This window comes from Tamandua tetradactyla, chromosome 18 (assembly GCF_023851605.1).
Source record: "Tamandua tetradactyla isolate mTamTet1 chromosome 18, mTamTet1.pri, whole genome shotgun sequence".
NCBI lineage: Eukaryota > Metazoa > Chordata > Mammalia > Pilosa > Myrmecophagidae > Tamandua > Tamandua tetradactyla.
The window spans coordinates 31882204-31906928 of NC_135344.1; the positions used below are offsets into that span (position 1 = coordinate 31882204).

Below are 24725 nucleotides of genomic sequence, written 5' to 3' on the forward strand. Positions count from 1 at the left end.
AGACTCTTAGACCAAGGGCAAAGCCCTGGGCTGGTTGCTGTGTATTGTCTCTCAGCTCCCAGCCCACACTTCTCCGCTCTGCTCTTTGAAGCTACAGTTGGAATTTGCAAACTGCTTTCCCCAGTCTCCCTTGCCAGCTGGATTTCTCCCAGGTTCTGCCAATGGAAGCCACTGAAGGGAGATGTGAAGGCATGAAGAGGTTAGAGTGGGACTTTCTTCCTGCTTCGATTTCCTGTCATTGTCACTTCAGACACAGAAGATAGCACCAGTTCCAGCCTCAAGATTCTTGATTCACTCCCAGCACCAGCTGAGGTATGAGCATCAGCCAGCTGTGTATAACGCAAAATGAGTTAATAGTCCAAGCAATACTATATAGTGAGGGGGAGGGCTGTCTTGTGAGCTTCTAGGTCACCTCTTAGAGGTGGGAGCTAATCTCATCTCTTCCTTTGGGGTGGGAGCAGCTTCCTGCAGTTATACATCTGGGTTAGCTCAGCACTCCCTTTTATAGTTATTCAGCTTTCTGGTGTTTGTATAAACAATTTGACTTGTCAAATGCATTGAATCCCCTGTTTGAAAGGCCCACTATGGTTTCTGTTTTCCTCATTTGACCCTGACTGAACGGACTCCTAGGACAGGGAGAGAAAGAACCTCCAAACGAGCCAGAGAAGGAATGGTATGGAAGTAAAGAAAGAACTGGCAGTAAGGACTGGAGACAAGTTAGCAGAGAAGGAAGGAGAAATAACGGGCCTTAAAGAATGGAGCAGAGAGGTTCAGGAAGATAAAGATTAGATATGTCCATTAGGAGGGCATTTCAGATCTTAGGGATGTTGTTTCAGTAGCTAGCAGGAAATAGAAGCCACACTAAAGTGGGCAGCAGCTAAGGGAGTGTGGGGCTAAGGGATGTCAAGGAGGAGAGGTTGGAACATATTTTGCAGCTGAAAGAATTAAGCCAGCAGAGGAAATGATGATAGCATGGGTGAACCACAGAGTGTGTTGGAGGTCCTGTGGGTGGCAGAGGACCAGAAGGACGACTGACACTCTGTCGTGGGAGAAGAGGCAGTGAGGAAGGATGCAGGTGTTGAAACATTTATAGATAGGAAGGAGTTGGGGAAAGCATTTGTGATGGTCTTACACTTTCCTCCGTGAAATAGGAGGCAAGGAAAGAGGAACCCCAGGCAGGTGAAGGAATAAGAGGGTTGCTGAAGGCCCAGCTGAGGTTGGAGATCATGGATTTGTAAGTTGTCTCTTCGAGACTGAAAAATTTTTCTCTAGCAATTAAGGTTAAGTGTGAAGGCAGATTGTAATGTTGAACAAGGCTTGGGATGTTGTTTGAAAGATGCCACAGAGGGAGAGGGGTGCAAAGGAATCAAGTTACTAGGAAGAGAAGGAGTTGGATGATCAACTAGGAAGTCTAGGGTAATTTGGGGAGGTGGAGAAGTTTGGAGGGAATTATAAACGAATGGGATAAAATTAAAAGATCAAGGGAACAGATATTTTTAAAAAGTCAAGGCATTTTTAATGTGAGTATGAGAATTGAAATGCCAGAGGTCTGGAGAGGTGCAGTCAGAAAGTGGGATTTTGGGGTGGAGCCGATGGCTGAGACAACAAGACCCAGTGTGTGGCAGTGGGAGAAACACAGAGGAGGTCATGGGCTCTGTGGAGGGAGTGCTTTCAGAGAGTCAGGATGGGAAAGAAAACAGTGAACTGGGTCAGTATAGAATATCTTCACTGGATGTCCTACCAGCAGCTCAGGTCCATTTTGTCTCAAATCAAATTCAGCATATTTTCTATCCATGGGCAACTCTTCCCAACTGTGGTGTTTCTGAAAGCACCATTTCTGCAAATCCAGAATGTCATGAAAAGAACATGGGACTTAAAGTCAGCATGCCTGGATTCAAATTCTGCTCCACCACTTACTAGCCATGCATCAGGCCAAACTCTCAATATCTCTCTATTGAAACTTACCTCTGCCAAGTAGTTCTGAAAATCAAATTAAGTAGGAATATAGCAGCACATAATGGATAAGTGAAATATAGTAAGTGCTCAATAAATAACCATGGAACCTGAATAAGATTTTTTCCTTCATTCTTTATAATGAATTTATCACCAAGACCTGGTTCTTGTTCTTGACATTGCCTTCCTCAACTTTCAAAAATGATCTTCCTCCCCTTCCAGTACTCATCCATCCTACAAATGTCTGTCCACCTTATCTTTGACAAACAGCGCTTTTGTCATATCAAGCCCCCACAACTGGGTAGTGGAAGAAGCACTGAGTTTTAAACAGAAACATTTCATTTTTCCCACATCAAATCCTTTATCTTTTTGGAGTCTGTGGATGTACAGCGTGGCACCAGTAATGTTAAGAAGCCAGTACAAATTACTGGAGTCTGATGATTTAGAAGGGGGTCCGGTATTAATCCCCCATCAAGATTGTTTTAGCCAGACTCTCTCTCTCAGCCAACATGACAAGCAAATTCATTGCCCTCCCTCCACCCCCAGGGGTGTGGACCTTCCTGGCAATGTGGGACAGAAATCCTAGAATGAGCTGGGACTCAGCACTAAGGGATTGAGAAAACCTTCTCAACCAAAAGGGGGAAGAGTGAAATGAGACAAAATAAAGTGTCAATGGCTGACAGATTCCAAACAGAGTTGAGAGATTATCCTGGAGATTATTCTTACGCATTAAATAGATATTACCTTGTTAGTCAAGATGTAATGGAGAGGCTGTAGGGAACTGCCTGAAAATGTAGAGCTGTGCTCCAGTAGCCATGTTTCTTAAAGACGATTGTATGATGATATAGCTTTCACAATGTGACTGTGTGATTGTGAAAACCTTGTGTCTGATGCTCCTTTTATCTACCTTATCGACAGATGAGTAAAACATATGGATTAAAAATAAATAAACAAATAACGGGGGAAGAAATGTTAAAATAAATTTAGAAGACTGAAATGCTAGTGATCAATGAAAGGGAGGGGTAAGGGGTATGATATGTATGAATTTTTTTCTGTTTTCTTTTTATTTCTATTTCTGAATTGATGCAAATGTTCTAAGAAATGATCATGATGATAAATATACAACCAGGTAATGATATTGTGAGTTACTGAGTGTATATCAAGAATGGAATGATCATATGGTAAGAAATGTTTGTGTTTGTATGCTGTTATGTTTAATAATAAATTAATCTTAAAAAATGGGAAAAAAAAGATTTTTAGCCAGAGCACTATTTTTCGGGGCCTAAAATATTTTATTCACCAGTAGACTGAATCTGCTTGCTGTTCTGTATCTCACACAGTTCTTAGGACATTTTGAGGCTCAGATGAGATAAAAGATGTTTTATAAAAGTCTGAAATCTAATGTTCATCACGTCCTCATGGGCCATTGTGGTCAACCCTCATTGATTATTAATCAGCATCTACATGGGTGACGCACAACCTGCTCTGACAATCAGCACTCCTGGAACCTCAGTGGAAACCTTTCCCTCGACTTTGCAGCATTTTAAATCTAATCTCTGTCCTTGTTTGCTGGGAACCTTGAATATGTTCCTTCTCCTTCTGGTTCTTTTTCCTCCCCCAGTTCACAGGGAATATAAAAGAGTTGGTTCATACATAAAGTGTCAAGTAGGCACCACACAATTACCTGGAATATAATTTACTTGGATTCATAATTCAAACTCATTCCTTTATAGATTAACCTTTGGACTGAGTATGATTATATGAGAAATGATTAACATAACTTCCTGGCACAATGTGCCCAAATTCAAAAAGTTTGAATTCAAAGTTGAAGTTATTTACCCTTTAAACAAATTTTTTTTCACTAAAATCACTACTAGTGTATTAACAAATGTAACAAATACTTTATTAAGTAACTCTTTGTCAGAGTATGTGCTAGGCATTAAAAGGGATATAAAGATCAATGACCTTGCCTTGATCTTAAGGAGTTTTCAGTTTGAAAGAGGAAATAGGGTGTGTACCCAAGTTACTGTGAGAAAAAGTGAAAAGTGATGCATGCAATGGAGGAGGTACCTGTTAAACCACTGGTACACAGAGCAGGAAGAAGGCATTTCAGGTAGGAAAAATCAAAGAAGGCTTATGTAGCAAGTGTCATTTATATCTGTGCCTTGAACGAAAGCTAGGGTGTTGATAGGTAGAAATTCATTTCAGACAGAGTGATAGATGTGAAATCTTAGGGCTTGTTCCAATAGCAGAAACTAGGGTATTATAATTATGGCTTGACTGACAGAATGGGGCTCAAATGTGGCAGCCTCAAATGCAGTAGTCTTGGTTCTTTGACAATGGAGAGTGATGAAAGATTTGGAAGGGGATGGTAAGGAGTTGGGATGTAGGTAACCACATGGTCAAATACACTTTAGAAATATCATTCTATTTCAGAGGGAGAGGGGGAACTCATTCTAAAGTTTTGGGGCTAGTGGTTTTTAGAAAAAAGGTGTGAGAGCATGGAAAGTGATCATTCTATGGTTCGGCAGAGACCCAGAATTGGGAGAGTCCTGGAAATGAAAACAGATTGCTTGATAAAGGGCATTCAATTGTTCTGCAAACATTGTACTCTCCTAGGCTGAGATTCAGGCCAGAAGGAAGAAGATAGGTGAGGTTTTGATGAGCTTTGCCTTTGGAGACAGGGGCTAAAAGCCCCTCAGACTATGACCTTTGTGACTCTGTAAACTACATGGTCTTTTTTATGATTAACTACTGCCTTCTGTGCCACGGGTATGGCTGTAAAACTCTTCCTAGGAAAATGGATTGGACATTCTTTTCTTTGACTTGGGTTTAGTTTTAATGGCAACCTTTGGAGGAGGAAGGGATCTCTTTCCTAATCTCTGGAGTTTATCGCAAGGATGGGAGGTACCCAGGCAGCTGAGTAAGTCCAGGAAGGGGCCTTTGAGGCTAGGTGATAGAAAAGTCTGTGAGGCTTTGTGACCTAGGAAGTAGGCATGTTGATCAAGGAGGGAGAAAAGAAATGTTGGCATGCAGAAAGGTAGTGTTTCATTTTGGATAACTGAGTTTGAGGCTCTATGGAGACAGATTAATCATGGGAAGCCAGATCTGGCTGATGGTGCTCATTGGTTTGAAGCCAAGCTTGCATCAAATGAAAATAAGAACGAAGCTGGGAGAGATTGTTTGATAGGCAGTATGTGGGTGATGTTCCCTTGAATCCGATCAGAGGCAGAAGGTTCTGCCCCAGCATCCCTACGGAATCAGGCTAACTCTCCGTGTCAAGCTAGTGTTCTGGGCCAGGATGGAACACGCCAATATCTTCAGCTCTGGCGTAGGTTGCCTTGAAGAAGAAATGGTTTGACTGAACAAGATGTTCCAGTGACTCAGCTGTAGGAACAAATTTGTTCATTTGCAGTGGGAAGAGGTTTTTAACCAAGCCAGTTAATTGCTTTCATAGATATAGCCCTTTCATTCTAGGAAAGGAATTAACCTGGCTTCTTGGCTTAAATTTAGGCCTGCTTGTGGTTATTACAAAAACCTAGTTCTGACTTCTAATTTCAGGCTTCCACAAGTGTTACAGGAAATGGCAGCGAGTGAACTCTGTTCTGTGAGTGAAGTTGAAAAGCAATAGGATGAGAAGGAAAGTACAAGCTGTGAACAAAGTGTCACCCATATAAATAAAGTGTTCCCAGGCTCTTCCTCTCCCACCTCAATCTGCTTTTTGTTTAGACACAGTTTCTATTCCTTAATTAGTTGGCTTTTAACCCAGCTCACTTTTCTCTTCTGTTCCCTCACTTTTCTTGAATATTCCGTTTAAGGACTTTTCCATGTAGAAAGGCCTTTCCTTTATATAACAGATTTCCTTTTTCTTCCTGCCTCCCTTAGTTCCTCTCTCAATTTACTGAGAATCCATTTCCTGTGGTTTACTGTGTCAACTCATTTGATCTATACGTGAGGTTTAGGACACAGTTCTGACACGAAGAACTTTACAATCTGGTAGGAAAAATAAGATTTTTACATATTTTCCCATAATACAAAGATGGAAGAAATCAGTAAGTACCATAAGACAAGGTCAAACAATTCTGTGGAAGTTTTAAAAAGGACAAATTGCTGCTGGCAGGAGATGGGTGGAAGCCTTCCTGGAGGAGCAGCCATTTGGATTGAGCCATGAAAAATGGAGTGAAAAAATTTAAACACACAGAAATGGGGCATTTTATCTGTATTACATCAATGTGCATGTTTCTCAGTCTCATTTCAGCACGCACAACTCGCTGAGGTGGTGTGTAAAAGGGAAGCTGGTGGTAAATGATCATTTTTTAAGTATAGCCATCCTTAAATGTTACCGTTCCATCCTCCCCCTTCAGAATCAGAGAATGGTCCCATTATCAGCTGTTAATTTGGAAACTATCTAGTGGTGTAGTAAAAGCAATGCAACATCTTTCTGATGGATGGTTGGACCCATCACCCTTACTCTATATTTCAACAGGCGATTCTGGATTTTATAATCTTTATGGATGATGAAATGGTACCTTTTACTCATATCCCGATTTTGCAGATGGGGTCACTGGTTTGATACATATTATTACACAGAGGAAAAAACAAGCAATGTCAGGATGACAACAGGTGTCCATCTATGATAAAGTTTCCACTCATCTGTGATGAGATAAGAAAAATGAGGATGTTGAAATGAGTTTTTTTCTAAACTTAAAGGGATTAAGCTCAAGGATTATCGTTTATTCTGAGATTCAACATCTGATCTTAAATGGCTTGTTAAAATGACAAGGATGGGGAGTCGTTAGCGAGATGGAGTCTGAGTGGCTGCCAGGACTGAGCCCTGCCTGTTGGGCACAGGGGCAGGGGGAAGGGGGAGGGTGGGGGGTTGGCTGGTTGTGGGGACCTGTAGGCCTTGGGGATTCCGGGGGGGGGGGGGGGAGTTGCAGGGTGGGGGAGGTTGCTGAAGAGATGCTGCTAGAGAGAGCTCAGGGGAAGCAACAGTGGAGAAGCCAGCCGGACTCCGCGAATGTCGGTGCCCCCAAGAATGAGCTATATGATCTTGAAGACCGTTCACAAATGAGAGAAATACGAAGAAAACCAAATATAGTTCTGAAATTGGGGGTCTGTGTTTTGAGATGATCTTACTTTCAGCCTGAGAAGTATATCTGGTTAACTTTATGAGTGTGGAGACATGAGAAGAGAGTTATGATGGCAAAAACCACAGAGCAGCGCCCTCCACGCTATCCTCTCAGTGTAGTTGGACTCACTGGGACAGAGAAAAACAAAGGTAACTGTGGAGTTGGAAAATCTCATTTGTGCAATGGATTTATATGCTCAAAAGCAAATGACCATTACCCAGATCATACTTCCCGGCTTAGCCTGATAGACTTTGGAGGACGAGTAGTAAACAATGATCACTTTTTATACTGAGGTAACATCACACGAAATGGTAAAAATGGAGTAGAATGCAAAATTCATGTCACTGAACAGGGTTCATTCATGACCAGACTTTCTTGCCTCGTTGGAGTATGACTTTGCAACCATATATAAAACATGCAGCTTCTCTAATTTGCAGTCATCAGAAAAACTAACGTACATTTGCTCTGATCAACTAAGTTTAGAACAGGCTTTAAGCAGCAGCCAATGCCTGAAGCAAAGCTCAATGTAGATGGATTTTTATTGTGCACTGATGTAAGTCAGGGATGTAATAGAAAGTTTGATAATCAACTTAATTTGTGAATCACCTTTCTATTCAGCTACTACAGTTTTTTAAAAACCTTTGATAATAGTAGTAACTAAATGTAATGAAAGTGTGGATCATTATCTTAGAGAAGTTCAAGCATTTGCTGTAGACAAAACAACCTTCTTGTAGTAGAAACATCAGCCTGATTTACTGTCAACATTGAGAAATGTCTCACTGCTCTGGTACAAATGGTGGTTAAAACTCGTGACAAGCCTAAAATCACTTCCTTTATCTGGATGCCTATAAAACACAGAGACAACCTGTTGTCACAGCAACAGATAAGTTTGAAAAACTTGTGCAGACTGTAAGTGATTATCTGCAACTTGCAAGAGTGTTAGTAATTAATTTAAAAACCATCCTGATTATGAAGAATACACCCACTTAGAGGAAACAAGAAAGGCCAGAAATACATTCTTAAAATGTATAGAACAACTTAAACAGGAACATATAAGAAAAAGGAGAGAAAAATGTATAAACATTTTACCAAGAGCTTTCACTACTCTTTTGCAAAATCCAGAAGAGGTTGCACATTTGAATTGGTGAGAAGCTTTGAAATTAATGGAAAGAGAGCAAATTTCCAGTTAAGTTTTGTTACTAGAGAATACACCTTGGGATAAAACTGATCATATAAGGCAAAGTTAATGATAGACAGATTCCATTTGATCTCTTAAGCACTTTAGAAGACAAGAAGACCTATCAGAACTAAGTACAACATTTAATATCAGAGTACAGGAGGGGAAAATTTTTAAAAAACTTAAAAAGACTTTGGGAAAAAAATCAGTTAACTTCACCTGGGCAGCTGTGGGAGAAAGTTAATGTGCTTTGTTATAGAGGATGAAGTCTTCAAGTGTATCACTGAGGCTAATGGCAAACAAATGTGTAATGGGTATCAGCAAGAAATAGTTGAAAAAGCCAAGAAGAGTTTTAGGAAATGCTTTTTGAACATTCTGAACTTTTTAATGATTTAAATCTTAACGCAACATGCAGTTCAGATAAAATGAGTGAAATTCGTAGTGTTCTGAGTGAAGAACCTAGATATAAAGTTTTGAAGAAACTCACACTTGACAGGGAGTCTCTTCTACTTAAGGTTTTGTCAGCCTACTAAACAAACATGTCTTAGTGGCCAAAATTGCACAGATATTCAAGTAGAGCAGTTACTTGCCAGTAGGCTTTTGCAGTTGGATTGTGATTGCTTATGGTTGTATCGTAATAGTACCCATGTAGATAAAGTTAGCCTTTTCATTTTAGGGAAAGATGGCCTTGCCCACAAACTAGCGAATGAGTTAAGGACACAGGCCACTGATAATGAAAAGTTTATGAACTTGGTCTCTGGCCAGTTGATGCCAAATTGCCTTACTTTTTGAGTCAGTTACGGACTGCCACCTTTAAACCGCACAGGTGCTTCTGTGATTTAACTCCATTGAATCACTGAATTTTATTGGAGGAATTTATTGGAAAATTAAGAACTAAATCTTCTCAGATCAGAAAAGATAAATATATGGCTAATCTTCTGTTGACATTAATTCTGGCTAATTAGAGAGATTCCATTAGTATGACTTCACCAATTCTCAGGCACCAAGGGCAGCAATTAGTAAACAAGTTACAGTGTCCTTTTGTAGATGTACCTGCTGATACTTATCCGTGTAAATTTATTGAAACCCAAATAAATCAAGCACTAAGGAGAATATTGGAATCAGTTAAACACAATTTAGATGTGGTGAGCCCAATTCTGATAATCAGGATTATCAGAAGCTGACTTAAGAATTGTCACATGTGCCATGTTGGCCATGTTGGGTGATCCATTTCGGGGGGACCTTATTCTTTCACCCTTCCTTGTTTCTCATTCTTATAGTGGTGCTTAAGCTGGACAGCATTTATCCTTAACACTTGACAAAATCACTGGTGAAAAGAGGAGACAAGTATAGATCACAATATCATCACTATCATTTCTCAGTTGGAGTAAGGAAAGATGAATGGGTGATGGGTATATATTAGTTTCCTCTGCCAAACAGAAAGCATCAACGGGAATGCTTTGAGCACTTCTGTCTGAAGGTCAGGACAACTGGTAGCAGTTACTGACAGCCAAGCAAATTTTTTTGAAAATGATGCCATAAGGAGTTAGTGACTGAAGGAGAACACATAGCAACTGAGATCACTGTTCACTTTATAGCACTGTTTTCTTTATCACAGTATCAGAGGTATTTACTCTGTTTTTCATTGATGTCCTAGAGGGAAAAAATGTGATAGAAAATTCCTATTTATCTGATAATACAGGAGAATCAACACGGAGTAAAGATGTTTTCTTACCATCTCCCAGAGACTGTTTTCCCTAAAGCAGCTACCCTGATTCAGGTGATGACACAGAAGCACCATCTCCTTACAGTCCAGTTGGGGATGCTGCCCAGTTACTTCCAACACCTAGTGACTGTCCCAGATACAGATTAGCTTTGAAAGGAGATGAATATCCTATTCATAGCTCCCCAAACTGCCGTGACCATGAACACAACAATAAAGCACCTCCACCTATTAAACATAAATCAGTTGTAACTAAAGCAAAGGTGAAGAAACTAGATCCAAACCTTTTAAACACAGTTGAAGCTAGTATTGGATGAAAATCTAAGGAAACAGCCTTCCTGGGTGCCTTTGGCACATCCAGAAGATATCAATTCTTCCAATTACTATGTGGAAGTTATTGACACAACTTTCAAGCAGAAAGACGATTCTGATGAGATTTATTTTGTCCCAGATGACAGTTAGAATCACATTATTAAAATTCAAAACTCACTTATAAATAATACCCAAAGAGATGAAGGAATGGATGTTCTGATAGAACCTCAAAAGGTCATGGGGAATGGAGGACTTCAAAAAATACAAATATAAGCTTAAAACCTTGATCAGTAAATCCCAGTCATACTATAGAAGAACACATTTAGACTCAAGTGAGGATGAGGCTGTCACCATTTCTAGAACAAAAAGAAAAGAAGACATCATGGAAGTGAAAAGGATCCACTTATTCCTCCAGTCGAAACTTGGAAATGCAGTATTGTTAATCCTACAATCACTTCAGACCAGGAGTCAGATGATAAGCCAATGAAGGGGAAAAACACAAAGTAAAAGAAGATAAAAAGCAGACGAAGAAAACTAACAGCTTCAGTCATCACACGTAGAAAGCAATTCTTTTGGATGTCTCCTGGGATCTGGTTGCAGCTGAGAAGCCCATACCACCATTTGTTGAAAAATGTGTGGAAAATTTACTGAAGATCCACAGTTAAATTCTGAAGTTTTCTACTGTGTAAGTGGGAATAAACTGATCAAGACAACATTCAAAAGCTATTTGATCAAGATCATAATACTGTAACTGAGAAATCAATTTAAGGGATGATTTTAATTACCGAATCATTATATAGAGAGTCCTTATATTGAAGTAGACTGAGGGAAATCCTGAAATCTCAAAAATGTAATCCAGCTGCCTTGATTTCTGATACTGATGGTATAGCCTTATCTTCTGCCCCTGTGATTGTAAAAACTTTGTGACTAACCTTCATTTGTACCCAGTTATCCAGTTTTTTTTTAACTGTAGAGTCTTTTAATCACTAAAAATATCCCCTAAGCCCAGCACTAACCTACCCCAAGAGCAAAGTAATATTGATAACCAAGACTGAATATAACCAAAATGGGCACACCTGACATGCGTAATAGTTTGGGCTTTAACCTATGTCACCTATCTCTCATTCCACCATTTTCTGGCATATGTTCTGTGACTAAGCATGTAATCAATCTGTGCATGCTCAATCATTAGATCACCACTAACTACATCATCTGGGGCCGCTGTGCTCATTTCCTAAACCCTGCCCATTTTTCTCTAATGAAACTATCAGAATTGCTGGAATTTGGGGAGACAAATTTTGGGTCCATAGGCCGTCTGCTCTCTTACTATGCACCTAACAATAAACTCTTTCTCTCTTTAAAACCCGGTGTCTCAGGAATTGGTTATTGGGCATGTCAGGCAAAAGAATCTATGGCCTTTGTCCAGTAACAATACCAATCTAGTATCAATGGAAGTAACAGTAAATGCTGTAGCTGTAGCTCTTAATGCTTTCTCTGAAGATCTGCTGGATCCTTTAATGTCATATTCCCTTCATCCAGAGCTACTGGAAGCAGCAAAAACCCCAGAGAAAACAGACCACCTTCATGGGTTGAAAGAAATTGTAGAGAAATTCCATCCTGTAAACTGACATATTCAGATATGTGATAACACATCTAAACAGGGTTAGTCAGCAAAATAAAATCAACCTAATGACAGCAGACAACTTATCTATCTGTTTTTGGCCAACTTGATAACACCCGATTTTGAAAATCGAGAGTTTCTGTCTACCACTAAAATCCATCAGTCTGTTGAAACATTCATTCAACGGCATCAGTTTTTCTTATACAGTGGGAAAATTATAGAAACTGTGAATACTGTGGCTCCACCACCACCTGCAAACCAAGGTGGTTGGTGGAACCAAGGGTACCACTTCAGTTACCACCACCATTGCAGTCTCAGCTGATGGAGCCACAATTACAGTCCATTCCTCTTGGTATTGTATAAGTAGAAAGTGATTGCCTGGAATTGGACAAAAAGTAAAACTAAACATGCATGTTTCAGGGTTCAGTAGTATACTTCATGTTTTTCACAGATAATTCACATTCAAAATGATGAGACATTTTCTCCTTGAACTATGTGGTATTCCTTATTCATTTTCATGACACATCTAAGACCATGTAATAAGCATGACTGGAGAGATTTAATTTTTATAAACAAAAATAGCTATAAAAAAATAAAGCTGCTGCTACATGCAACCTTGTTGCAATTAGTACACATTCCTGTGGCAATTTCTTTACATTATATTGTGAATAAAATTTTTCTATAGAAATTAGATCATTTAAAAACGCATATAAAATATTTAATGCTTCTCAGCCTGCTTTATGGCTAGTTTTTCTATTTAATGTGTTAATTTGGGCAACATAATTTCCATTCTAGCAATCTGTGTAGATACCAAAAATCCCAGTTAAGTGTTTTATAATTTCAGGCTACTTGGGCCACATTTAGGATGTTGTTTGAAAGAAAGAAAAAATCCACTTAATATATTTCACATTTCTACATCTTCATCTTTACTTCTAAATAAACCTGTGGATGATTTGAGAAGAAATAAATGAGCATATTTCTTTTATACACATATATACTAAGGACATGCTTGTGGCTAAAGTGAGTTGATAATATTGTACAAAAGATAGTTATCAGTTCATTTCTTCACGGTCCATAATGAAATGTACATTTTGTATACTGTTAAATCTATAAACAGATGCTTATTCAAAAGATCTTTGGTGGTTTTGTAATCTTAATCTATTTTAGATATTTTCAGTTTTTCCCTCTTGGAGAATACATTTAGTATAGTATAGAAAATAGTTCATGACATTTTCATATAAAGTTATATAAGTTTTTATACATAAACATGAAATTTGTTGTAGAAAATTCTTTAAACCAAACATTTTAATCTAGGATTTCAATTTAATCTGTTCCTGAATCTATTTTTATGTGGCCCTTAAAAATAAATCCAAAAATCTATGGCTTGTAGCAATAAAAAATACTTTGGGTGTTTACAGGCTCTTTGGAATGTGTATATATAAAATTTAAGACTTGTGTTCATGGTGTTCTAGTTTGCTAGCTGCCAGAATGCAATATACCAGAAGTGGAATGGCTTTTAAAAAAGGGGAATTTAATAAGTTGCTAATTTACAGTTCTAAGGCTGTGAAATTATCCAAATTAAAACAAGTCTATAGAAATGTTCAATCTAAGGCATCCAGGGAAAGATACCTTGGTTCAAGAAGGCCGATGACATTCAACATTTCTCTCTCAGCTGGAAGGGCACATGGTGAACTTGGGGGCATCTGCTGGCTTTCTCTTCAGGCCTCTTGCTTCAGGAGGTATTTTCCTTCTTCATCTCCAAAGGCTGCTGGCTGGTGAATTCTGTGGTTCTCTTGTCATTCTATCATTGTTTTGTGGCTCTCTCCTCGATCTCAAAAAGGAACTCTCTCTAAAGTGTCTCCTCTTTTATAGGATTCCAGTAAACTAATCAAGACCCACGTAGAATGGGATGAGACTTGTCTCCATCTTATTGCGCTTAATACCCACAATTGATTGAGTCACATCTCCATGGAGATAACCTAATCAAGTTTCCAACCTATAGTGCTGAATAGGGATTAGAAGAAACCATTGTTCCCACAAGACTGATTAGGATTAAAACACGGCTTTTCTAGGGTACATTAATCCTTTCAAACCAGCACACATTGTGTACTAAAATCCAAAGTGGCACTCGCACCAATTTTTAGTGCAATTTTTTTGAGATATAGTCACACTCTATATAAACCATCTGAAGTATGCAAACAATGGCTCACAAGATCATCACATGGTTGTACATATATCCCCAGGAACATTTTTTTTTTTTTGGCATGGACAGGCACTGGGAATCAAACCCAGGTCTCCCGCATGACAGGTGAGAATTCTACCTGCTGAGCCACCATTGCACCGCCTCACCATAAACATTTTTAAAACCAGTTTCTTCCTTTAATGTTGGCATCAGATTTGCCATAAGTGACTTCTGCTTCTGAAGTTAAACGTTTTGTTAGTGAAGATGCAACCAGAACACTAAATTATGGACAAAATTTTCAGAATAGGTGGTTTAGGTAAGTTGCTTTGTTACGCTTTATTCAAAATTCTTTCATTGTCAAACCATGCCACATTTTTCTGGAAAGGAAAAATATGGACTTTTTGTCAATATTGTTATCTTCATTAATAATTCAATTTTAAGGTTGTTTTTATGTGTTTTATAGTAAATAGATGATTTTGAGGTTTGAGACTCCTAAGAGTTTGGTTATTTTTCCTAAAATAAATATTGTCTTTCTCAACTGTATTTCCTAGGTATTGTACTTTTATTTTTAACTTAAATGAAGATGACATGAACCAGGCTGCTGCTAAAGTACATATCTATTATAAATTATCTTATTTGTGTTATAATCTTTCATGTTATTATCTTTTCAAAAAAAGAAAGTCCCTATTATTCCTATTGCAAAGCACACAGTAATTAAGAAAGTAGTAATTTTTTAAAAATCGAGTAAATGTAGTATTCTTAACTTATTCTATATTACTCACACCTATTGTCTATATAACTTTACTTTATAGCTGTCAGTTTAATATTGGCATGACTGGCAAAGAAAATTAAACTTTAAGTGTTTTATAAACTGTTTCTAGGTTGCTAAAGAATTCATTTTTCTACTCTATTATGGTATAGACAAAGTATCAAACTATATATAGGGAAAAAGCCTGACTATTTCTATTTGAAAGTTAGCTGAAAAGAAAATTTTCATAACTGTTCATGTCTTCAGTTTACTCTTTTATAACTTTGCTGTTGTAATATATGAATCCCAGTTTATTTAGACTATTCTCTTTTATACTCTGTTAATTAATCCCATTACATATAGTACCATTTTTTTTGGTGTTAAAACTAGCATTTAACCACTTTGTACATTAACCACCTTAAACCTTCCCCAAAGACCACTGCCACTTTTCTATGCACTCTATCACTGATTTGACACAGTTCACCGTGAGTCATCTAAATATTCAATGTTTGATTTAGTTAACCAGTACGCTACCGTTATTGAAAATTAAAGTATAATTTAAAGCTCAGAAAAATGCAGAATGCTGGTGATTGGTAGAATGGTTGTACCAAAAATAAAATCGCCTTTCTTGACAAATTGAAAAGAGGCTAATTCTATGACCACCCCACAGAAAAAAAAATGAGGGTAGAGAATTTTACTGGCCTATACTGAAACTAATGAACCTGTTGGTTTAAGGAAGAGGAAGATAATGTAGCATACAGAATCAAATAATATCAGGACTGGAGGAACACAGAAACCATCTGGTTTGTGTAACCTTCTCATTTTACAGATGAGGAACCCGAGACCCAGAAATATTAAATGGCTCTCTTTATAGTGATGTGATTTGTGTGTGAGCATATATGAGAAAAAAATCAATGAGTGATTATCAGTATATTTAATGTAATCTCAAATTACACTTATTAAACTTTAAGAATTTTTTTGACATCACTTCTAAGTCTGTACTGCTCTTTACAAGTACTCATAAAAACAGTTGCACTTTATGATTCTGCACTGAAGAAGGTTTTCAAGAATGTACAAGATCATGCAAAGCACTGACCTGTCAAACACCTTTCCCATGCTTTTTTCTTTGTACAAAAGCAAAGTCTTCATACCACTCAGTAAGTTCTCTACTCCAGTAATTATAATTAAATGGGTGATATGACCTGCTCCATATTCTTCAAGTTTCATTGGGTCATTTGGTTGGAATTTACTCAATGCTGACTTGTGTTGTTTACTGTGAAGGTTTACACAAGGGGTTCAATAACACCAGCCTTTCCATCCAGGAGGTAAGTCTAGTGGACATCTCAATTATTAAAGACTCTGAAAACCTAGAAGTTGTCTACAGACTGATGTAAAGGTGCCAGGCATCCACCCTTCTAGGTGTTTGAACCAAAAAGTGACTCAATGAAGAATGCATTTCTGGAAGACATTTAGCAAGGATGTACTGGGAGATGGGATAGAGAGGAGATTAGAGTAAGTGATGATCTAATAGCTTGTGATTGCCTAGGGTTTGTACTTGATGAGAGCAGAAGAAGGGAAAACATGAGACTTTTCAAGGAAATAATGCCTAGAAGTTGGGACTAATGGGTGATTTTAATTTCCTAGATGCTAAAACAAATACTATACAATGGGTTGTCTTGAAAACAGGAATTTGTTGGCTCATGGTTTTGAGGGTAGGAGAAGTCCAAAATCCAGGCGTCAGCATGATGATATTTTCTCCCTGAAGACTATGGCATTCTGTGACCAGCTGCTGGTGATCCATGATCCTTGGCTTTTGTCTTATATGGTGAAGCACATGATGATGGCTTCTCCTTTCTCCTCTGGTTCCATTGACATCCTGCTTCTATCCATGGCCTCCTCTCTGTGTGCAATTTCCTTTGCTTATAAGGACTTTAGCCTCATTCAGTTTGGGTACACCTTAACATCTTCAAAGGTCCAATCTGCAAATAGGTCACACACATAGGACCAGGGGTTGAGATCTGAACATGCTTTTGGTGGAGGACATGATTCAATCCCAAATATGGGATACGGATGAAAAAGAAGAATGAGTCAAAGATGGCTCCAAGTTTTGGAATTTTATTTGGATGATTGAAAAGGAACATAAGGAGAGAAGCCTCAACCCTACATTGAGGGGAAGAAATCTGGGCCCTAGTATTGCTCACCTCTCCTTGTTAGTATGGATCTGTCTTATTATTTTCAAGATTCTACATTTCAGTGAGTTCATCTGAATGCTAAGTAATGTTGCTTATAGTACCTTATTTTATTAGTAATAAATAAATGCATCACAGAAGCAAAAAACAATTTATAATTGGTCTGGATTACCCTTTTTGGTTGCCTATATCATAAGCCAACAAGGTTTGAGTTTCTGATTTGGGAAACAAGGGGGGCATACAACCTGGGAAGAGGTAGGTACCTTTGTAGCATCCATATCTTTTTCTAGAATGAGAGTGGTTCACATCTCTGATTCTATTCTTGGGCTTAAAGAACTGGAAATTTTGGTGTGGACCTGTTTGTCAAGCCTGGAGAGGCATGGCTTAAAACAGAACTATAACAACAGCTGTGACCTTTCTCTGACTTTTGACTCAAGAAGTATTGGACCTGTTTCCAGATTTTTTTAAGCCTGGAATATCCTCACACTTCAATGTGAAGCGAGACTGTAGCTATAAGCCTTTCTTACCAGTAGGTATTTGGCCGTGGTTATTGGCTTCAAACCAAAGGCTATTCTAGGTTTACTATGTAATTCTGCAGTCCTTTGATGATTCTTAAATGTCTTGATAGTCAAAGAAAGGACAAACAATGCATGGCTATATTTATAACAATGCAGAATACATTGTTCCTAACATTTGAGGCCCTTTAATCAAGGCCCTTGAACTAAGGTGCACAAAAAATATATTAGCCTAGCTGAAAGGTTTTTGCTTTCACTTAAAAAAAAACTTTTTAAGGTTTATTTCAGATGCCAACCTATCTAATGATACTGTAATTTTTCCTCACAAAATAGGCAAGTACCATTTTTCCTTAGGAGTAGTCAACAGATTTGGAAAATACATTGCTATATAAATTAAGAAATCAAGTTGAAGTTAAAATATTTCAACAAATGGAACAATTATGGGTAGTAGTTAATATTTTATAATAATGAGCCAAACTGACCTAAGAATAAGAAATCATAATTTTTCTCAATATACCATTGACTCAGGGTATATACTTTGAATTTTCTATGTATGCATGGAGATTATTTTTTCTGTGCCATTCATTCTCCCACCCAGATCCTAAAGACATATTAATAAATTAAACAGGCAGGGTCAGGGACATGATTCCTAGCAAGGAAGGTTTCTGGGTACAAAACTTAGTGGTCTGCATGTGCATGAAAACTGTGATCTTTGCCTAATTAGGACTGTGATCTAATCAGGTGAGTAATTGGCTTACTTTTGCAAATGTGTGAATATAAATCACACTTCATATAGCCTTGATTATTATCTAACCCACGTAAACAGGGAATATTTAATTATATGGCATTGACATTCCACTACAGTTGTCATCTGTTTGAAAATAAAAGCCAGACTACTTTTTTCATATTTATTAAGCTCTTAGAAAACACAAGTGGGTGTTACATTAACTATATTTTGCAACACCATCTTTAGTCAAGTTCTTACTTTAAAAGTTAGAGAGGTACTTCTAACTTTATGGCAGTGCATAGTTTCATCACATTGAGAGGCCTTAGAAATCAGTCCACATAGGATGTTGCTTGTATTAGTCAGGGTTCTCTAGGGAAACAGAAATGACAGGAGATATCTATAAATATGAGATTTATAAAGATGCCTCATACAAATGTGGAAATGGAAGAGTCCAAAATCCATAGGGTAGGCTGTGAAGCTGGCAGCTCCAGTGAAGGTTCTGCATGAATGCCACAGGAGAGGTTCACTCGCTGAAGAAGCAGTAAAAATTCTCTCTTCACCCTTAAAATTCTCCAACTGATCGGAACACACCCAGCTAATGGGATTATTCATTTGCAGGAGATGTGCCCTCAGTTGATTGTAGATGTAGTCAGCCACAGCTGCAATCAACTGATTGATGATTTAATAAATCAACCTTCTGGTTATCAACCAGTCATGAAATATCCTTGCAGCAATGGTCAGGCCAGTGCTTGCCTGACAGTCAACTGGGCATCATCACCTGGCCAAGCTGACATCAGAACCTAGCCATCACAGTCCAAACCTTGTCAGTTTGGCAGTTATATACATCATCTTGAAGCATGTTTAATTTCTAAATAGAACACAATAATAGACATATGTTTCGCCTAACAGTACTAAATTGTCTTACAACCAGAAATGCACTAAATCTCTCCAGAATAGGGGCAAATCCTTAGGTAACATTCACTTTTGAATTTGCTTTCCTATAACTTAAATACTATAACATGAACAATATAAGTAAGGCATATAATAAAAGGAAAACAAGATATTGGCTTTATGTACAAATATAAATATACTCATAACAAAACAGGAAGGAAATATTCATACCATTCCACTGATTAACCACTAATAGCCTGTTTTCAAAGCTTGCTGTTTGCTTCTCCACAATCAAGCACACAAATGCCTTTCTCAGCCTTGGTTCCTTATATGAGAAATGGAATCTACCTCACTGGACTATCATGGATATAATTAGCTAAACAATCTCCATCAGGGCTGAGCACATCATAAATGTTGCTTTATTTACTGATTAAATTTGTTATTGACAGATGAGTAAAAAACATGAATTAATAATAAATAATATTAGGGAGAACAAACATTAAAATAAAGTAGATTGGAATACTAGTGAACAATGAAAGGGAACAGTAAGGGGTATAGAAAAAAATAGGGGGAACAAAGGTTAAAATCTATTGAGTAGATGGAAATACTAGAGGTCAATGACAGGGAGGGGTAAGGGGTATGAGATGTGTGATTTTTTTTTTCTTTTTCTGGAGTGATGCAAATGTTCTAAAAAATGATCATGGTGATGAATATACTACTATGTGATGATATTGTGAGCCATTGATTGTACACCATACACAGAATGTTTGTATGTTAAGAATGTTCATGCTTGTGTGTTGTTTTGGTTTGATAATACAAAATAAATTTTTTTTAAATGGGCAAAAGACATGAACAGACACTTCTCAGAAGAAGAAATACAACTGGCTAAAAGGCACATGAAAGATGCTCGACTTCACTAGCTACTAGGGAAATGCAAACCAAAACCCCAATGAGATGTTATCTAACACCACTAGAATGACCATTATCAAAAAATCAGAAAACAACAAATGCTGGAGAGGATGTGGAGAAAGAGGCACACTTATCCACTTTTGGTGGGAATGTAAAACAGTACGACTGCTCTGGAAGGCAGTTAGGTGGTTCCTCAGGAAGCTTAAGTATAGAATTGCTATATGCTCCAGCAATCCCATTACTAGGTATATATTCAGAGGACCTGAGGGCAAGGACACAAATGGACATTTGCACACTAATGTTTATAGCAGCACTATTTATGATTGCCAAGAGACAGAAACAGCCCAAATATCCAACAACAGATGAGTGGCTAAACAAGTTGTGGTATATATATAATGGAATATTACACAGCTGTAAGACAGAATAAAGTCATGAAGCATGTAACAATGTTTTGAACCTTGAGGACATTATGCTGAGTGAGATTAGCCAGAAACAAAAGTACAAATACTGCATGGTCTCACTGATATGAACTATCATTAATGAGTGAACTTGGAGAATTTATTCTTATGCATTATATAGATATCCCCTTTTTAGTTTATGGTGTTTTAGAGTGGCTAGAGGGAAGTACCCAAAACTGTAGAGCTGTGTTCCAGTAGCCATATTTCTTGAAGATGATTGTATGATATAGCTTTTGCAATGGACTGTGTGATTGTGAAAAAAAAAGTCAATTCTAGCATTAAAAACTACAGCCAAAAAAAAAAAAAAGAATACAGCAATCAGTTGTCCTAAATACAAATGAACAGAGAGAAGCAAGTACAAGAGAAAACAAGGAGAAAGTGATATACCTATTCACTATTGGTAGGGAAACTGAGAAGAGCAGCCCTTTCGAGGGCTGTGTGGTGGTTCCACAGGAGGCTAGGGGTGGGGTTGCCATATGATGCTGCAACCCTGTTGCTAGGTATATACTGGAGAAACTCAGTGTGAGGACATGATGGACACTCACACACTGGTGTTTATGATGTCAGTGTCCATGATTCACAATGGACGGAGGTGGCCTAAGGGTTCAAATGACTAAGGAATGGAAGGGGGAACTATGGTATATACATACAATGAACTACTGAGCAGCCACAAGAAGGAATGAAGTTGTGAGTCATACAACTAGCTGAATGAAACTTCTTCTAGTTTGCTAGCTACTGGAATGTGACATACTAGAACAGAACAGCTTTTAAAAGGGTGAACTTATTAAGTTGCAAATTTACAATTCTAAAGCTATGAAAATGTCCAAATTAAAGCAAGGATATAGAAATGTCCAATCTAAGGCATCCAGGAAAAATACCTTAGTTCAAGAAGGCCGATGATGTTCAGGGTTTCTCTCTCTGCTGGAAAGGTACATGGCAAACATGGCGATGCCTGCTAGCTTTCTCTCCCAGCTTCTTGTTTCATGAAGCTCCCCTGGGAGTGTATTCCTTCTTCATCTCCAAAGGTCTCTGGCTGCAAGGTCTCTTGTGGATCCTGTGACTCTCCTGTGGCTCTGAAGCTTTTGCCAAAATGCCTCCTCTTTTAAAGGATTCCTGTAAAGTAATCAAGACCCACCTGGAATGGGTGGAGTCACAGCTCCCTCTAATCAAAGATTAATACCCAAAACTGGCTGTGCCACATCCCTGTGGAGATCATCTAATCAAGTTTCCAACCTACAGTACTGAATAGGGATTAAAAGATGGATCAGGATTAAAACATGGCTTTTCTAGGGTACATAATCCTTTCAACTGGCACAAATCTGAAGGATTTTATGTTGAATTAAATGTCAGAAACAAAAAGGCAAATATTATCATGCCTTACCCATGAGGACTAACTATAATGAAAAACTTGGTGAATTGGAGTCAAAAACATGGGCTACCAGGTTGGGGCCTATTGAAAAGGGTCCTAGATTGGAAGTTCTTATAGCAGTCATATATATTCAGGAGTTGTAACTCTTATTTCAAAATTCTGAGATACTGAGCTGTTTGTATATAACTTGGCCATTCCCCAAAACTTCAGATATTTGTGTTATACTCTGAGTTAGAGCTCTGAAGTTATGAAAGTCAGCACTACCCCATACAGGCACTGTTTAAAAAGTTGAGAAAGGGATCAGACTTTACTAGAAATATGAATAAAGCTGATCTGGATAGGATGAAGGTAGATCAGAATATAGGGCAAAGGATGATATCATCCATATTTTAAAACCTCAACTTCTATTGGACCAAAGGGAGAGATGTTCAGTTGGTGCAAAATTTATATTTTGGGTAGCACATTACCTAATTTAACTTGAATGGTCAGTTTAGTTAAACATCATAAGTACATGGAATCTTGCATAGGGCGTGAGATCTTGTTATTTTGTCCAAGTTAGTGTGATGCTCTGATACATCCCAGAGTAATTTGGGGAGTGAATAAAGAAGTATTTCCAAAGTCCCGTTGGGGGACTGGGAGAAAGGAGGAAATATTAAACTTCCCCACTTGGAGAATTCCTGATGCTCTTGCAAGCACTGGGGACAACTAAATCAAAAGGCTATGCCCTCGATCTTGGGGGTTGCCCCTATAAAACTTATTCCTGCAAAGGATAGGCTAAGCCTACTTAGAATTATGCCTAAAAGTCACCCCCAGAGAATCTCTTTATTTGCTCAGATGAGGCCTCTCTCTCTAAGCCATCTTGGCAGATGCACTCACTGCCCTCTCCCCTAGGTAGGACACGACTCTCAGGGGTGTAAATTTTCCTAGCAATGTGGAACAGAACCCCCAGGTTGAGCCGGGACCCAGCATTGTGGGATTGACAAAACCTTCCTTACCAAAAGGGGGAAGAGAGAAATAAGACAAAAAAATTTAGGCTGAGAGATTTCAAATACAGTCGAGGAGTGATCCTGGAGGTTATTCTTATGCATTGTATTGATATCCCTTTTTAGTTTATGATGTATTGGAGTGGCTGGGTAGCACCTGAGACAGTTGAGCTGTGTTCCAGTAGCCTTGATTCTTGAAGATGATTGTATAATGATATCTTTTACAATGTAACTGTGTGATTGTGAAAATCTTGTGTTTGATGCCCCTTTTATCTAGGGTATGGACAGAAGAGCAAAAAAGTATGGATAAAAAATAAATAATAGGGGAGACACAGGGTAAAATAAATTGGGTAGGTTGAAATACAAGTGGTCAATGAGAGGAAGGGGTAAGAAGTATGGGATATATGAGTTTTTTCTTTTTATTTCTTTTACTGGAGTGATGCAAATGTAAAAATAATCATGGTGATGAATACATAAGCATATGATGATATTGTGAACTATATATGTATAGACTGTATGTCAATTAAATGTGCCCTTAAAACAGTCAGGTTCCAGCTATTCCAGGACATTTTGCTGTGTTGTCACATTTCCGTTCCTTCCTTTGCTCTTTTCACCTGTGGGCGAGTCTTCATCCTAGGAGGTCCACTCTTCAACATTTGTCCACTTAGGCACTGATGAATAATAAACTGTAGTTGCCAAAGTTATTTGGTCTCCACTTAATTTCCATCCCCTGCCAGATCTGCATATTAGTCTCTTTAGGGATGAGACTACTGTTGCTAGGCAGGTGCAAACTTTAAATAATCGGAACTGCATGATGGCCGGGTGAGCATCAAAATCTGCCCCTCCCGTCCGCCCCTGGGCAGAGGCCCTGAGCTGCCGCCTCTTGCGGTATTTGTCTTTTTCAAGTGGGGATTATGTGAGAGTGTCCCACGCTGCTTGCTGTGCCAAACTGTCGGTCAGAAGAAGCGACACCGGTTACCGCCTCATGGGGCGAAGTCTCACCAAAAGGAGGGACTGTCTTCTAGGGGGGATGTCTCACTGCATGGAGGGTAGCGAAGAGCTTACTGATGACTCCCACCCAGAACAGCAGTCTCATGGCTTGCAGGGTCACCAACCAAAACACAACACACGGGCACTGTTTGGAAAAGCATTCCCCCACATAGAGAAGAGACAAAGCAACGCTGGCTTCCCTAGCAGCATTGGTTCCCCATGGACGGGGGTCTCAATCTGTGGCCCACCTAGAGAGTCGGCCTTGTGCACAGCTCTTGTGCTTGTGTGGTAGTGGAAGGGGTGGTTCCTTCCCTCCGGGACAGGTACAGCAGTGGAGTTGGCCCAGGTATCGTAAAGTCTACCTCCTCTGTCTGGGAATGTTTACACGTGCTGAAGGCAAAAGGGGAAGGAGTGAGCAGGCAGCCCACTCCTGTTAGGGGCTGAGTTTAGCTCCAGGCACTCCTGCGAAGGGACCCAGCCCACATCCCCTATGTGTCCTAGGTACCAGGTTCACAGGGCTAGTCCCGAGCACAGGGTTTATTGTGGATCCAGGGAAAGGCAACAGGCTGCCCTCAGACCGTCCGCGACCACGGAAGCATTTCTGAACAATTTATATCATGGCTCTTTGCTGACATCTATGTGGAGTTAAACCTTCGTTGCATGGGTAAAAAGCTAACGTTCTGGTGTGCGAATAAAACTTCTTTTTCAGAAAAATAAAAGTGAATGCTCTATCTCTGATAGATCTGCTCTCCACTACTTGAGAAGGGTGCTTCGTACATACCGTCAAGGAGAAATAAACAGGTTGTAAGTGTAAGAGGAAGCAAATACCTAGTGGCACAACCAGAC

General features: G+C 38.7%; 1 pseudogene; it reads left to right on the forward strand.

Annotated features, from left to right (window-relative positions):
* Nucleotides 1-7152: 7152 nt before the first annotated feature.
* Nucleotides 7153-12334, forward strand: LOC143662590 (rho GTPase-activating protein 5-like; annotated as a pseudogene).
* Nucleotides 12335-24725: the final 12391 nt, after the last annotated feature.